The sequence below is a fragment of the Dipteris shenzhenensis genome, chromosome 16, assembly GCF_047967505.1.
Source record: "Dipteris shenzhenensis isolate YYH24624 ecotype China chromosome 16, Dip_SZ_1.0, whole genome shotgun sequence".
Lineage (NCBI taxonomy): Eukaryota > Viridiplantae > Streptophyta > Polypodiopsida > Gleicheniales > Dipteridaceae > Dipteris > Dipteris shenzhenensis.
In genome coordinates, this window is record NC_141611.1 from 41,945,333 (window position 1) to 41,960,870 (window position 15,538).

General features: G+C 45.3%; 1 pseudogene; it reads left to right on the top strand.

Moving 5' to 3' along the window:
• Positions 1–5,052: 5,052 nt before the first annotated feature.
• Positions 5,053–15,538, top strand: part of LOC147892971 (peroxisome biogenesis protein 2-like) — a 36,043-nt pseudogene continuing 25,557 nt past the window's right edge.

Consider the following 15,538-nt stretch of genomic DNA (forward strand, 5'->3'; position numbering starts at 1 on the left):
TTGGGGTACCAACATTGCGATATCTCATGATTTCCCCATCTTGCATAGTGGGCATAGCAATGTGCCTTGCCTAGCCCTAAGGCGGGGGTGTTTGCTCATGTAGAGACCACACCAGGGGGGGAGGATTTCTCGGGCCTTCTCTTAACAATCCACCCTTAAGTTGTTGGGCCACTCTATTTAGAATATCAGTGGCTATTTCATCAATATTCATGCCCTTAGGAATTGGAGTTTCCTCCTTAGCCTCGCATGTACTAATAGTCTTACCCGTGTGGGACACCTCAGATGAAGCTACTTGGAGCTTTTTATGATGGGCCTTATCCTTCATGTTGTCATCCAAGAGTACAACAGTCTTGCTGCACAGCTCAAACGATATGGGGTTTAGGGTAATGGGATGGTCATGAAGCTTAGCATCCCTTAAGCTGATGAGGAAGCGTGGCAATAAGCATTCATCCTCTCAGAGGCTTGCACTGGGAATTCAAGTGTTTAATCCTTGCAATATATTCCCATAGGGATCCATATGGGACCATTGAATGCTTGCCTAAGCGTTTCCCGATTGAATTTCTCTTTCGCACCTAGAGCCCTATCCTATTAGGCTAGGAATAGCTAACACAATACCTACACAGCCTACAACCTTTTACAATCCACCTAAAAGGCCACCCAATCTTGGCATCATGCGAGCCCCACAAGTACCTCTACCTCAACCACAGACTGTACTTTCAGATGAGGCTATGAGGATCCTAGTGCAAGCACCGGGCTGTGTGCTTTTGTGGGGAGAGATATATTGGTGCTTTAAGGAGCCGTCCATTACCAAATTCCTAGGAGCACGAGACTCGGTGTCCCATGTCGAAAGGTTCGAGCAAATCTACAAGACCTTTGGCGACATTGGTAACTTAGATAAGGTGAATGCTTTCACGTTGAGCCTTGATGGTAAGGCAGGCCAATGGTACCTAGAGCCAGCATATGTGGCAAACTTGGTCATACTTGCCGCACTAGTGTGGCCCTTGGCAAAGGCATATCACATTAGGTGCTGGCCTATAGGGTGCAGCCGTGGAAAAGGAGTGTCTTCTGGGACTCCTACCCAAGTCCAATAGTACAGATTGGGACGAGGGGCCATCGTGTGTGGAAAAGTATTCTCCCCAAAGTCCATCTATTCATTTCCTTGCCCTTCTCGACTCGGTGGCAAGAAATTGGGTACCTAGCGCTCAGAGGTTTTAGTAAAGGATGGCTCACCTTCATAAAATTGAACATGTTGCCACATAGGATCTATGATCGAGATGGGAATTGGGTTACTTTGAGTACTTCTTGATGTAGATGTTGGAGGAGGGTCCTCGCAATTTGGTTTGCTTGGCAAAAGGATCGACCAAATCAAGGTCAGCCAGGCTGAACCACCTTATGAATTTAGAGAATGATTCCCTCAATCACGAGGCTATGGTTGGAGGTGTGGGGGATTGGGGCCTAATCAAACTGGAGTTAGGAGCCATGCCCCAGGATTTGGTTTTTCCCCCATCTCGACATTGAAGCTCATCGCATCCCTCGAGCTCGAGGACTTCGTGTGTATGCGATCGTGCACTAAATATGAGCTTAGGGTTGAGATCCTAGATGGAACTGATAATCCATTGATGGGCTAATTAGAACGTTAATTGAGGCACCGTGTTCCAACTTTGTGTCAATCCTATCACTCTGTTAGACCTGAGGTGCATGTTCTCCATTCTGAATTAGTCGCTGAGTCTCCCAGGACTTCAAGGAGCAGTCACTGTATTAGCCTTAAAACAAAGACTTCTTAAGTCACTACGTCATCAGGTTGATGCATTGCATTATAACGTAGCAACTCCTTAACGCGATGGTTTTTTATAACGACTCTTAGTGCAACGACTTCAATAATGCAGCGAGTGATTATCAGCAATGACTTTTTAAGTGGCAGGTTTGTAAAACGGAATGGTTGAATATAGCATTGACTCCTTATCACAGCGCCTTCGGAGTCGCTATGTCAGCCTTAACGTAGCGGGTTGACTTTTGATGTGACAGTTATGAGTTCATTTAACACCATGTATCAGTTAGGTCAGGAAGTTGACCAACTATCAAATAGCATGGGCAATCATTGTATTATAATGCAATGACTATTGCAGTTGCTACATTAAACTCGCTAACCTTAACGTAGCGACATGCATTTTGGCTATGTCGCCGACTGATTTTTGGTGCTCGTAAATTTGTGAGTTTTTGTGCAAGGTTTATGAGCATTGGGGGGTGCTTTCCTATCTAATCTACCTACTCAAATAAAAAAACCACAAAAAACAATGTAAACGCGACAAATGAGAGATTTTCCAAGGGAGTGGTTGGGAACTCACTCACACCTCTTCCAAATCTGATTTAAACTCCATTTCTTAGTGTTTTTAGTAAGATTTGACAATGCACACACCTTAGCAATCACTCAAACTAACTACTTCTGTGATTTGACGACAAAACATACTGCAAAACAAGCTCAAATGCATTAAAATCACCCCGTGAATAGAAATGATAGTTTTTGTTTTTTCTACTCCAAACACACTCTTTTTCCCTTTAACCAATCGTATTCTCCACTAACAACACTCCTCGGTAAGCTATAAAGCATTGTGCGATGGATAGAAAGCTTATGCATTGCAAAGGCTTACCTCAAAATCCCCAGCAGTGATATAAAAAATGTATAGTTTAGCGGTGACTCCGTGTGTCGTAGGGATCTAGGAGGAATGCCAACGAAGACTCCACTCCCGAGCAACTCCTTGTGAGAGCTTAGCACAAGCGCGAGCCAAACACTTGCGTCACACAAGTATCTACCGGATTGTGTCAATGTGATTCCATGAAGGAGGGGAAGGGAAGAGGAGAGGGATGGGAAGAGAAGGGGAAGAGAGTAGAAAGGAAGGGCAAGGTGAAGGGGGAGGAATGGCAATCACAAGGCAACAACTCACAAGAAGATAGAGAGAATGAGAGAGCTTGTATTCCAAAAGTTGTACGTACACAATGAAGACCAAAAAACTTTTGGCATTCTACCTTTTCAAGGGAAGGCTAACCCTGTACTCTCTTTCTGGTCTCTCGCTTTCTTTTTACAAGCACTTGGGTTCATACGGCTCCAAGGTGGATATCATATAGCCTACCTCACATCCTCTCCTACTTCTTCGCTTTATCTTTACAACTACCTGGCGCTTGCATCAACTGTTATTTGCCACAGTTAACACGAGTCTATAAAGAAGTATAAACAAGAGGAAGGAAGAAACCCCTTAAGCAGCCTGCTAAAGCTATGTTTATTTGTCTAAGGGCAATAGAGACTAAGGGCATGCCTAAGGATGTTTACACACTTGCCCGCCTGTGGGCACGCCCAAGGCTCATGGACAGGCAAGATTGCCCGCCCATTGCCCACCCACGGCTAGATGTCTTTATTGCATCTCGGGTGCCCATAGTGAGTAAACACCCTCATTAGAAAGCCCAATCATCATCATTGAGCTCCAGTAAAGGCAAGTTATCACGTAGTGCCCTCCTTTTTGTGCGGCGGCGCGGCAAATCACGCCTCTCCACGTGGAAAACACTTAAGGGGACACTCCTTCCGAATGCCAGCATCCTATAGTGCAAGGACGAATTATTCTTATGTGTTTTTCTGAGCTCTCCAAGTTCTCCTGTTTTCCCCGAGTGGTTTCCCTAATCCGGCTTTCGTGTTCTTTTTCGTTGTCCTTCTGAGGTGATCTTCTCCCGAGGTAAGTGCTTGTTGTTTATGGTTTTGTGGAAGCCATTTTTGCCGCATGATTGTGGGTTGTTTATGGTCTTCATCATTCATTATGGATTAGCTGAGTTCTTGTGCGTGTTTCTTTTCTTTTTCTTCTTTTGTTTGGTTGCAGATCTTCTTCTGTTGATTTCTCATGCTTGAGGATTCATAAGAATCGCAGATATTTTTTTGGTCATGACAGATATTACATTAGAGCTGTCCGCAGCTTCAATCTTAGACGATAGAGACTAGAGTAGCCACATGAGCGTCAGATGCTTTCAAGGAGGTAATCTATCTCTGTTTTTTTGGTGCTCTCAGCTCATCGCAAAGTCACAGTATGTTTTCTGTGCAAGCACATTTTGGGTTTGAGTGCCGATTTCATGTCTTTTTCTCCCTGTCTGCAAGATTTGCCTTATCAAGAACGGGGTGGTCTTGGTCTTCGGTGTGAAGCTATTTTGTTTGCTTCTGGATCCTCTTTTGGGTAGTTCCTTCTTTCCTTTGTAGCATGTTATAGTTGTCTTGTCTTCTGCTTTCCTCATTTTTATTCAGTTTAGCAAGTACGGTTTCTTACTACTTCTCTTGTGGTTTTCCATGTGTCGTGCTAATGCTTTTGTTACCTTCTTCACATATGTTGTAGTCGCATTGGTGCCTAGCTTTTTTATCGTCTCTCGAATGTCTATCGAATTTGGGTTAATTCTCAAGCCAGTTTGTAGCTAGTGTAAGACTTTCTTGTTTTTGATTGCGGATTTTGTAGCACTATTTTAGTTGTGTAAGTGATGTTTGATGCTTGTGGTTGAGCTGCTAAGTTTTTTGTGTGTTGTGAGTTATAGCTCTCAATGGCTTATTCTGTTGGGGTTGTTGTATTTGTGTTGATCATTGTTTGTAACGACTAGAATTTCTGTTATAAGTTCTTGGGAGGTTTTTTGTGTTTGGTCTCTTTTTTTCAGAGAGATTTTTTTCAGTTTCATACCTCTTTTTTCTCTTTTACAAATTTTATGTATGACAATCTGGTAAACAGAAGTTCAAAAAAGAGTACACAAAAGTTGTCAAAAGCATCATAGATAGCTTCAAATTGGAATCTTTGTACTCCCATAGCTTTATTCGTGGTTGTTTCTCTGCATATTGTGCAGGCTTTCACTGTAGTTGAGCGTGTTTGCTAACTGTAGCTTGCTGGGAGGATGGCTAGTATAAAGGTACGAGGATCTATCTTCTTGTGTGGGGAAAGGTGCGGTTCAGTGATAGATTGGAATGTGTTGTCTTGACCAGAGTTCATTGTCTGTCAATCTTGTAGGTCTCTCCTTGGGTACCTATATCAAGGGTGAATCAGTTTGATGCAGCTAAATTGGACGTGGACATGACACCTATGCTAAAGGAACAGCTTATGAAGGTGTTCTCCTTGATGCAGGCAAGTGCCGACTTTTGTTCAGTAGATGAACTTCTCTTGCTGCCACTGCAGGATCATTTTTCCAGAGTTTGTGCACTTCTTTGTGATGAGTGGAACTTATGGTGCAGCCAGGTTTTCTTTCTCGTTATGAGCCAGAATTGCAGGCCTTTCTTGAATTTATGATTTGGAGATTTTCAATATGGGTGGACAAGCCAACTCCTGGAAATGCTCTTATGAATTTGCGATACAGGGATGAGAGGGCATTTACTTCACTAGCCACTATCGGAAAAGGTGTTATTTATTTCGGGCAAATTTGCAATCAAAGCAGTAACGCAAAGGAAATTATAAGGTACCTGACATGTTAAACCTGAGCCATGAATACTCTCAAATGTGCATTTAGCTTGGAATTATGTAATGATGTCAGTTATGTTTTTGTGTGCTTGATGTTTAGCATAAATAGATTTTGGCTTTATCATTGCTAATCAGGAGAAATTTTGTTTCTTAAACTTTCAGTTAGAACTGGGTTGGAAGGTCCTGGACTCACTCAATATCAGAAGCTTGGGTATTGTTTGGCCTTGGTTGGTTGTCGTTATGGATGGGCTTGTCTGCAAATGATTTCGGCCTTTCGACAATGGGGTGACATCGGCCAGGTATAAACAAAAGAGGTGGTCACTTGAATTCTCCTTGCATGCAACCCGATTAGTTTTTTTGCAGCATATATATGTATGGCTACACATGGAGCTCATGGTCTTTGTTTTTTTGGGGACTTAAGACTCTATAGCTTTAGACAAAATTGTGCCTTTTAAGCTAGCATCTCATGCGATACCTAGAGTGCCATCAGAAATGCAACGAGTTTTTAGAATTAAATCAAGATGGATCTCCAACATGGTGGTTTCGGTTCCCTAGATTATGCATGAGTTCCATTTGAGGAATTTGAGAGAGATTCATTATGCACCTATGCATAAATTCGAAGCAAGTACTCATATGAGGCAAGGGGATCTAAGATAAACAATGTGGGGCCTAATAATCCATCAAATTGAGGCTTACCCCCTTTTTCCCCTTCTAATCCCTCGACTTGCCTTTATTGGAATCTCCATCAGTTTGAGGCTTACCCTTGGCTTTTCCTTGCAAGACAAGCCTTGTCATTGGATTTGTCAAGCTTCTTCCTGCAAGAGTAGAGGCACTTAATTGGTGCCGACTATTGCCTTGCAATGATGGTTGTCACAAAAATTTTGTAGCTCCTGGGGAGTATGCCAAGCAAAAGACTGGCTACCCGACGGGAATGCTGAGAACTGATCCCTTACTATTTCTATCTATGTGATGTGGTCCTGTATTTAGCCCCCTTCGTTCATGTTAAAAAGCTATGTCTTGAGGCCGAGGACTTTGGCTGCGGTGTTGATCTCATTCATGTCTGTCAGGATGGTCCATGCTTGAAAACACTGTATCCACAGCTAAATATGTGGGAGGACTAAGTCTGCAGTTGTGCCAATGACTATGGCTAGGGAGTCTGGATCATGCAGTACCCAATCTTTTGACTGCAAAAGGATTTACTTTGTGTCACTACTACTGGGCCGCATTTTGGATGTCCTGAAGCCTCAGCTCCACTCCTGTATCTCCAAAATCACCCTCACCACAACCCTATTAGAAAACTAGAGGCAGGCTACTTGCTTAGGGCCAACACTACTCCGCAGCGGAACATGATCACAAGAGACTATTGCATGGAACCCAACTCAAATACATGTGCTTTAGTTGAAATGAAGAGGGCAATCCAGATGTGAAAGAGTGCTCAAAAGTAGAGGAAAAGCAGATATGTGTGCACGCACGCGCACACAGTACTTACCATTGGAAACAAACTGAATAACATTGTTTGCTGCCACATTCTCAATGGCCTTCATCCAAAGCTAGCCAACCTCTCGGCTAACCTTTGAATTGTCAGTAGCTTTAATGCAAAAGCTAGCTCCTTTAGAGTATGCAATGATTGCCTAAATAGAGCGGCTCCTGCAGGATCTCTACAAGACCAAGGACACAGGGAGGATTATCATGCTTCAGAGCCAACTATTCAACCTATATATTGACGAAACTTTCTAGTGAAGGTAAAGATTCAGAGAGATCAACTTGGACCGATGGGTCGCAAAGTGGATAGTAACCAATTAGCCATGCTCTTGGTCAATAAGCATCCCAAGAAATACCCAAGGGTTGGTGACTCTCTACTTGGAAAACATCGGAGGCCACACACATTTGAGGAGCTAGGTCCATTGTTCCTTCAAGAAGATTATGTACATCAGTAGGTCCGTACAATAGGCTTTTTGTTGTATGCGATGACCCACATTGTGAGCACTAGTTCGAGGACGAGTCAGGCATAAGCTATGTGCGTCAGTCTCCAGCCCTTAGGTTAAAGTCTTGTGTACCCACTGGAGAACTAGCTAGATTAGCTAGAAGTCAGCCTAGATTAGTTTAGGGTTAGTTTAGATCAAGTAGCCGCCTTAGGGCTGCCATTTCAAGGCCTTCCATGTAGCGGGAGATAGACTATCCTCACTTTCTTTCTTGCTCAATACTAACTTCAATTGCAAGATGATGCACTCAATACACAAAGAGATGTTGTGGATTTGAGCGAGAGAATCAGAGGGAGAGAATGTAGTGGACCTCCGAAGACTGGATAATGAATGCTCAAAGGGCTGAATACAACTATATGAAGGGACTGAAACCCTCACTGCAAAACTGGAAAGACTAGACTACCTAGAGGAGGTGGATCCCTGAAGAGGTTGAGGCTACCCTATTGGTTTGCTGTGGGGAGGCCTTGTTGCTTGTGGATGCCCGTGACATCCCGTTCTGCTGAAACTCGAACTAGGGTATGAAAGGGGCCTCCCATCGTGCTGACGTAGGTGATTGTCTGTGGTATACCTAGATGATTAATCCTGATCTGAATGCCTGGTTCATGAATCCGAAGGTGATCTCTTGGTTCGATGCCTGATTTGTAGGAATTGAATTCCTACGTCTGGTGCTAACTTCTGGTAAGGATATTGGATGTGGGTTAATGATACAGGATGATGCTCCATGTGTTTTTCCTCGGTGCATATAGGTGATAGGGATGGAGGACTAGGTTTGAGAGAGGCATCCTGGTCTTGTTGTAACCCGTTGCTTGCTGTAATACTGTATCCTATAATCTATTGTATGACTGCGTCTTGATGGCGCCTGTCTTGAACCCCTTGAATGACCGATATCAAAGGTCAAGGTGGAACACCCTTATTCCAATAGATGAACCCATGGCCTGGGATTTTGACATCCAAGCCTTGGTGCTGATAATCTGGTCGACTTCAAACTGGTGCCACCATTGTGCTCCTAGGATGTCACATGCACCCTTGCACTTGGGTGCAATGTGACACATTGGCTACATCGACAAGTGCATAACAATTCCCTAATAGGAGATTTTGTCGTGTGCTGTGATCCCTTTGTGAGCCCTTGTCCAGGGACAGTCAGGCACTACGTAAGTCAGTCTCTAAGCCTTAGATCAAGTCAGAAAGTCATTCTTGCTCACTGGTACCCACTGGAGCACAGTATGATAGTGTTTCCATCTTAGGGTTTAGTTAGGTCTAGGTCATAGCGTAGGTTAGGAGCCCGAGAGGGACCCCCAAAGGCTGACCAGGATGCCCAGAGCAAGCAGGGAAGGCAGCCTGCAAAGGCTGCCCAAAAAGTCCCCTGGCAAATGAGCCAGGGTTTTTTTTTTAATAGGCTGAACTGAGCCAAGCAGGCTGCAAAACAGCCGACTCAGTTGGCTATTTGCAGCAGGCTGGTTGGCCCAGCCAGCCCTATAAAAGGGCCCCTTCCAGCCCTCTTTTGCTCATTGAGTCCTCCCCCCTTCAGCCTCCTACAGCTCCACTCCAGCCCCCCGTCTGAACAGCCTGACACTCTCCAGCAGTGGGCCTTTGACCAGCCTCAGCTCTTGGCCTCAGTTCGGCCCTCCTGGAAGGTGTTCACGCACCGCATCAGACGGGGAGTTGGGACAGCAAACGGAGTAACGTTTGGGGTCTGTTTCAGCAGCTTTTTTCAGTTATCCTTTACAGTTTGCACAGCTCACTTCTCAGCTCTATATTTTCAGTCATTTCTCAGCTCTCTTTAGGATCTACCACTCCTAGCTTTCACTCTCACTCATGCAGTAATCCTGCATTCTGGTGGACAGCACAAGCCTCTCCCTTGCCTTGCAGAAGTGTCCTACATTGTCAATGTGGACAGCATTTCTCGGTTTCGGTCAACGTTGCCTCTCGGGTCTTTGGGTTTGCTATATGTGCGCACAATGAGCTCTTCAGAAGCGTGTTTCCGTGCTTTCTCGAAGAGTGTTATTTGTATTTCTGAGTTCCCGAAGTATAAAGAAAATTCTCCCCTGATTGGGGAGGGGGGTCCTTAGTGGGTACAGGGACTCAATCGGTTGTCAATTCAATTCCCTCTCTACTCTTATCTCCTTTCTCTCTTTATGGTGCATAACGCTAATTCCTCGCTAAAGCTTTAAAGGTCTTGCTGTGATTACACGATTAGATTACTGTTGCATGTTACACCCTTCTGCCCGAGCTCAAAATCCTGAGCAAGCTCGTGTGCACACTCATAATCCCGTGGCATGAAACTTCTGACATACCACTGGATGTCTGTACACAGCCCATGGAGAAATTTGCTCAGCTTTTGATTGTCCTCCGGCTGCAGTTGTAAAAACACTTGAGTAAATTTGTTGGCAAAATGATTCACTGTCTTGTTTTCTCCCTTGCGTAGCTCGTAGAACTGACTCTTGAACCTGTCCATTGCAGTGGCAAGAACCATGATCGAAGATCTTTCACAAATTTCGTCGAGCTGTAGAAAGTTGTCTCCTCGTCTGCAACATAGTGGTCCTCTTGCCACTTGAGCCACCGGGTGACCACCACCTCTGTGAGGTGCATGGATGCTAGGATGCACCGCTCGTTGTCCTTCGTAGGCATCACTGGAAAACAAATTTTGAATTGATTGAGCCACGAAGTCAACACTAAGGGTTCTTGCTCACCATGGTACCGTGTGAAGTTGAGTTTCCCCGGAAAGGAAGGCTTGGCTTGAGGTGGAATTCTCTTTGTTTCTCCCCCTGTCGGTCGGAGTAGAGAAATGAGAAGCTACCGGTCCCATTCTTCCTTCTCTTCTCGAGCGGTACGTTCTCGGTGCTCCTTGGCCTCATGAGCCTCGCAGTTTCGGAGTTTCTAGGCTTCCCGAGTCTCTCAATCGTGTTCATGTTTTTCTTTTCCTGATCGCGTGCCTCCGGAGTGTGTCTTTTACGCTCTCTGGCGGGGTGCTCATGATCTTCCTGCATCTCCTGAAGCTGGGCCATGCGGGTGAAGAGAGCCTCAGACTGTTGTTGGTGCATCTGCATCATAGCCTATAACATGGCTGTCATGGTAAACATGGAAGTGTCTGCAGGATTCTGTGGTGGGGGGGGTGTGTGTGTGTACGCGCGCGCAAGAGGGCAGCATAGAAGATTCTTCAGGATCATCATGCTGAAGCGGCTTTTTAAGCTGAAAACTTATTGGAGGCAGCTTGTTACTTCTTCAAAGTGGAATGCATGGAATGAACATAATTGTGTGAGGCCCCAGAGACTTAAATCCATTGTTTTGGAAAGATGTTGGCCTATTGCTTCAGGTCACAAAGCCTATTCTCATTACATTGAGGCTTCTTGATGGGGATGACCCTTATAACTGGAAGGTGTATGAATTGTTGGATAAGGATTGAGACAATTCAAGTTTTAATGCTTTGTATGGTTGGAGGAAGGTTGAGGGCACTTACAACCTCTCGGCCGACAGTATGATTCACCTTTGGAGATTGCAGCCTTTGTTTTGGATCGATAATTTCAAGGGCAAGGGCTATTGAGGCGGTGGAAGGATGGGAGATAATATTGAGATCAGCTGTCTCAAATGCAGATGATTGAAGGAAAGTGAGGGAGGAGCTCACATATTACAAGCAAAGAAAAGAGTTGTTTGGCTTGGAGGATGCACAAAATGACAAGTTTAAAATTTCCTCGTTTGTTGGTGGAAAGGACTATGGAGCAGATGCTCTATTGTTAGTAGTTACAAGGATTGGCCATTCGCAATACTCAAACAAGGTGCTAGCTCTTTGCCTATTGAGTGCCTCTGGAGAATTTCTGAAAACATTGTATCTGAAAGAGGAACATGCTTGTGGTCCAGAAGGCTAATGCTTGTATTCGCTAATGCAAAGTTGTCTATGCTTAAACAAGTTTAGGATAGAGTGCACTCCTAAACCATATACTGGATTTTGACCTGACAAGGATAATGACAATGATGCAGCAAAGGCTGCTCCTAAGCATGAGGATGATGATGAGGTCCAGATGAGTCAAAAGGAGGAGGGGGCTGACACCACTTTGTTAGAAAATGTAGAGGTAGGTTGCTTGCTTAGGGCCAACACTACTGAGCAGCAGAAGATGCACTCTAAGATCACAAGAGATTAATGTGGAACATGACTCAAATAGATATTCTTTACTTAAATGGGCAATCCATAAACACAGCCTACTGGGTTTGTTTTGCTGCATTGTCTATAGGAAACTCTTTCTCTCTGCCACACACCTCTGTGGTGGGCTTTAGTAGCTGCTCAAGGCTGAGCACTCATGCAAAGTTCTGCTCCATTGTTCTATGCTGACAGACGCTTCCTCTTCAGATTAGTTATGCTCTCCTACTGGATGTAATCTGCACCAAGGTTTGCTCTGGATCTGCTGTGTGTCTGCTCCAACATGAACGGTTTCTGACCTCTTTGCTGCCCTGGAATGCAGCTTAAGTGTGTTGTCCTTGGATTGTGAAGTAGATCCCTGGATCTCCTGCTCCTCCTCTCTCAGAATAGTGACTGCAGGTGAGGCTTCAGGAATGACTTTGGCTCCTTGTGTGGGACACTAATTATAGGGGGAAATCCCCTCCAAAATGGCCAACTGGTTGGGCAGACTGCCGACACAGTCTTTGGTCTACAGACAGCTGACCTGCTGCTATCTCCTGGGTCCACCCAGTCTGCAGATAGCCGACGTGCTTCTGTCTTCTCATGATAAAAGGATTTCCTTGAAGGCACCTTGATGATGGTTCTTCCATGCCTCCTGTACCTGCTGCTGTTGCCGACCTGTTTGTGCTGCTGTACCCACCGCCCTCCTGATGTACTTGCTGACATCCAAGCCTTGGTGCTGATAATCTGGTCGACTTCAAACTGGTGCCACCATTGTGCTCCCAGGATGTCACATGCACCCTTGCACTTGGGTGCAATGTGACACATTGGCTACATCGACAAGTGCATAACAATTCCCTAATAGGAGATTTTGTCGTGTGCTGTGATCCCTTTGTGAGCCCTTGTCCAGGGACAGTCAGGCACAAGCTACGTAAGTCAGTCTCTAAGCCTTAGATCAAGTCAGAAACTCATTCTCGCTCACTGGTACCCACTGGAGAACAGTATGATAGTGTTTCCGTCTTAGGGTTTAGTTAGGTCTAGGTCATAGCGTAGGTTAGGAGCCCGAGAGGGACCCCCAAAGGCTGACCAGGATGCCCAGAGCAAGCAGGGAAGGCAGCCTGCAAAGGCTGCCCAGGGTTTTTTTTTAATAGGCTGAACTGAGCCAAGCAGGCTGCAAAACAGCCGACTCAGTTGGCTATTTGCAGCAGGCTGGTTGGCCCAGCCAGCCCTATAAAAGGGCCCCTTCCAGCCCTCTTTTGCTCATTGAGTCCTCCCCCCTTCAGCCTCCTACAGCTCCACTCCAGCCCCCCGTCTGAACAGCCTGACACTCTCCAGCAGTGGGCCTTTGACCAGCCTCAGCTCTTGGCCTCAGTTCGGCCCTCCTGGAAGGTGTTCACGCACCGCATCAGACGGGGATTTGGGACAGCAAATGGAGTAACGTTTGGGGTCTGTTTCAGCAGCTTTTTTCAGTTATCCTTTACAGTTTGCACAGCTCACTTCTCAGCTCTATATTTTCAGTCATTTCTCAGCTCTCTTTAGGATCTACCACTCCTAGCTTTCACTCTCACTCACGCAGTAATCCTGCATTCTGGTGGACAGCACAAGCCTCTCCCTTGCCTTGCAGAAGTGTCCTACATTGTCAATGTGGACAGCATTAAGGTCTCGGTTTCGGTCAACGTTGCCTCTCGGGTCTTTGGGTTTGCTATATGTGCGCACAGTGAGCTCTTCAGAAGCGTGTTTCCGTGCTTTCTCGAAGAGTGTTATTTGTATATTTGAGCTCCCGAAGTATAAAGAAAATTCTCCCCTGATTGGGGAGGGGGGTCCTTAGTGGGTACAGGGACTCAATCGGTTGTCAATTCAATTCCCTCTCTACTCTTATCTCCTTTCTCTCTTTATGGTGCATAACGATAATTCCTCGCTAAAGCTTTAAAGGTCTTGCTGTGATTACACGATCAGATTACCGTTGCATGTTACACCCTTCTGCCCGAGCTCAAAATCCTGAGCAAGCTCGTGTGCACACTCATAATCCCGTGGCATGAAACTTCTGACATACCACTGGATGTCTGTACACAGCCCATGGAGAAATTTGCTCAGCTTTTGATTGTCCTCCGGCTGCAGTTGTAAAAACACCTGAGTAAATTTGTTGGCAAAATGATTCACTGTCTTGTTTTCTCCCTTGCGTAGCTCGTAGAACTGACTCTTGAACCTGTCCAGGTATTGCAGTGGCAAGAACCATGATCGAAGTTCTTTCACGAATTCCGTCGAGCTGTAGAAAGTTGTCTCCTCGTCTGCAACGTAGTGGTCCTCTTGCCACTTGAGCCACCGGGTGACCACCACGTCTGTGAGGTGCATGGATGCTAGGATGCACTGCTCGTTGTCCTTCGTAGGCGTCACTAGAAAATAAAATTTGAATTGATTGAGCCATGAAGTCAACACTAAGAGTTCTTGCTTACCATGGTACCGTGTGAAGTTGAGTTTCCCCGGAAAGGAAGGCTTGGCTTGAGGTGGAATTCTCTTTGTTTCTCCCCCCGTCGGTCGGAGTAGAGAAATGAGAAGCTACCGGTGCCATTCTTCCTTCTCTTCTCGAGCGGTACGTTCTCAGTGCTTCTTGGCCTCATGAGCCTCGCAGTTTCGGACTTTCTAGGCTTCCCGAGTCTCTCAATCGTGTTCATTTTTTTCTTTTCCTGATCGCGTGCCTCCGGAGTGAGTCTTTTACGCTCTCTGGCGGGGTGCTCATGATCTTCCTGCATCTCCTGAAGCTGGGCCATGCGGGTGAAGAGAGCCTCAGACTGTTGTTGGTGCATCTGCATTATAGCCTATAACATGGCTGTCATGGTAAACATGGAAGTGTCTGCAGGATTCTGTGGTGGGGTGTAAGAGGGCAGCATAGAAGATTCTTGAGGATCATCATGCTGAAGCGGCTTTGGAGGCAGCTTGTTACTTCTTCAAAGTGGAATGCATGGAATGAACATAATTGTGTGAGGCCCCAGAGACTTAAATCCATTGTTTTGGAATGATGTTGGCCTATTGCTTCAGGTCACAAAGCCTATTCTCATTACATTGAGGCTTCTTGATGGGGATGACCTTTATAATTGGAAGGTGTATGAAGGGTTGGATAAGGATTGAGACAATTCAAGTTTTAATGCTTTGTATGGTTGGAGGAAGGTTGAGGGCACTTACAACCTCTCGGCAGACAGTATCATTCACCTTTGGAGATTGCAGCCTTTGTTTTGGATCCATAATTTCAAGGGCAAGGGCTATTGAGGCGGTGGAAGGATGGGAGATAATATTGAGATCAGCTGTCTCAAATGCAGACGATTGAAGGAAAGTGAGGGAGGAGCTCACATATTACAAGCAAAGAAAAGAGTTGTTTGGCTTGGAGGATGCACAAAATGACAAGTTTAAAATTTCCTCGTTTGTTGGTGGAAAGGACTATGGAGCAGATGCTCTATTGTTAGTAGTTACAAGGATTGGCCATTCGCAATACTCAAACAAGGTGCTAGCTCTTTGCCTATTGAGTGCCTCTGGAGAATTTCTGAAAACATTGTATCTGAAAGAGGAACATGCTTGTGGTCCAGAAGGCTAATGCTTGTATTCGCTAATGCAAAGTTGTCTATGCTTAAACAAGTTTAGAATAGAGTGCACTCCTAAACCATATACTGGATTTTGACCTGACAAGGATAATGACAATGATGCAGCAAAGGCTGCTCCTAAGCATGAGGATGATGATGAGGTCCAGATGAGTCAAAAGGAGGAGGGGGCTGACACCACTTTGTTAGAAAATGTAGAGGTAGGTTGCTTGCTTAGGGCCAACACTACTGAGCAGCAGAAGATGCACTCTAAGATCACAAGAGATTAATGTGGAACATGACTCAAATAGATATTCTTTACTTAAATGGGCAATCCATAAACACAGCCTACTGGGTTTGTTTTGCTGCATTGTCTATAGGAAACTCTTTCTCTCTGCCACACACCTCTGT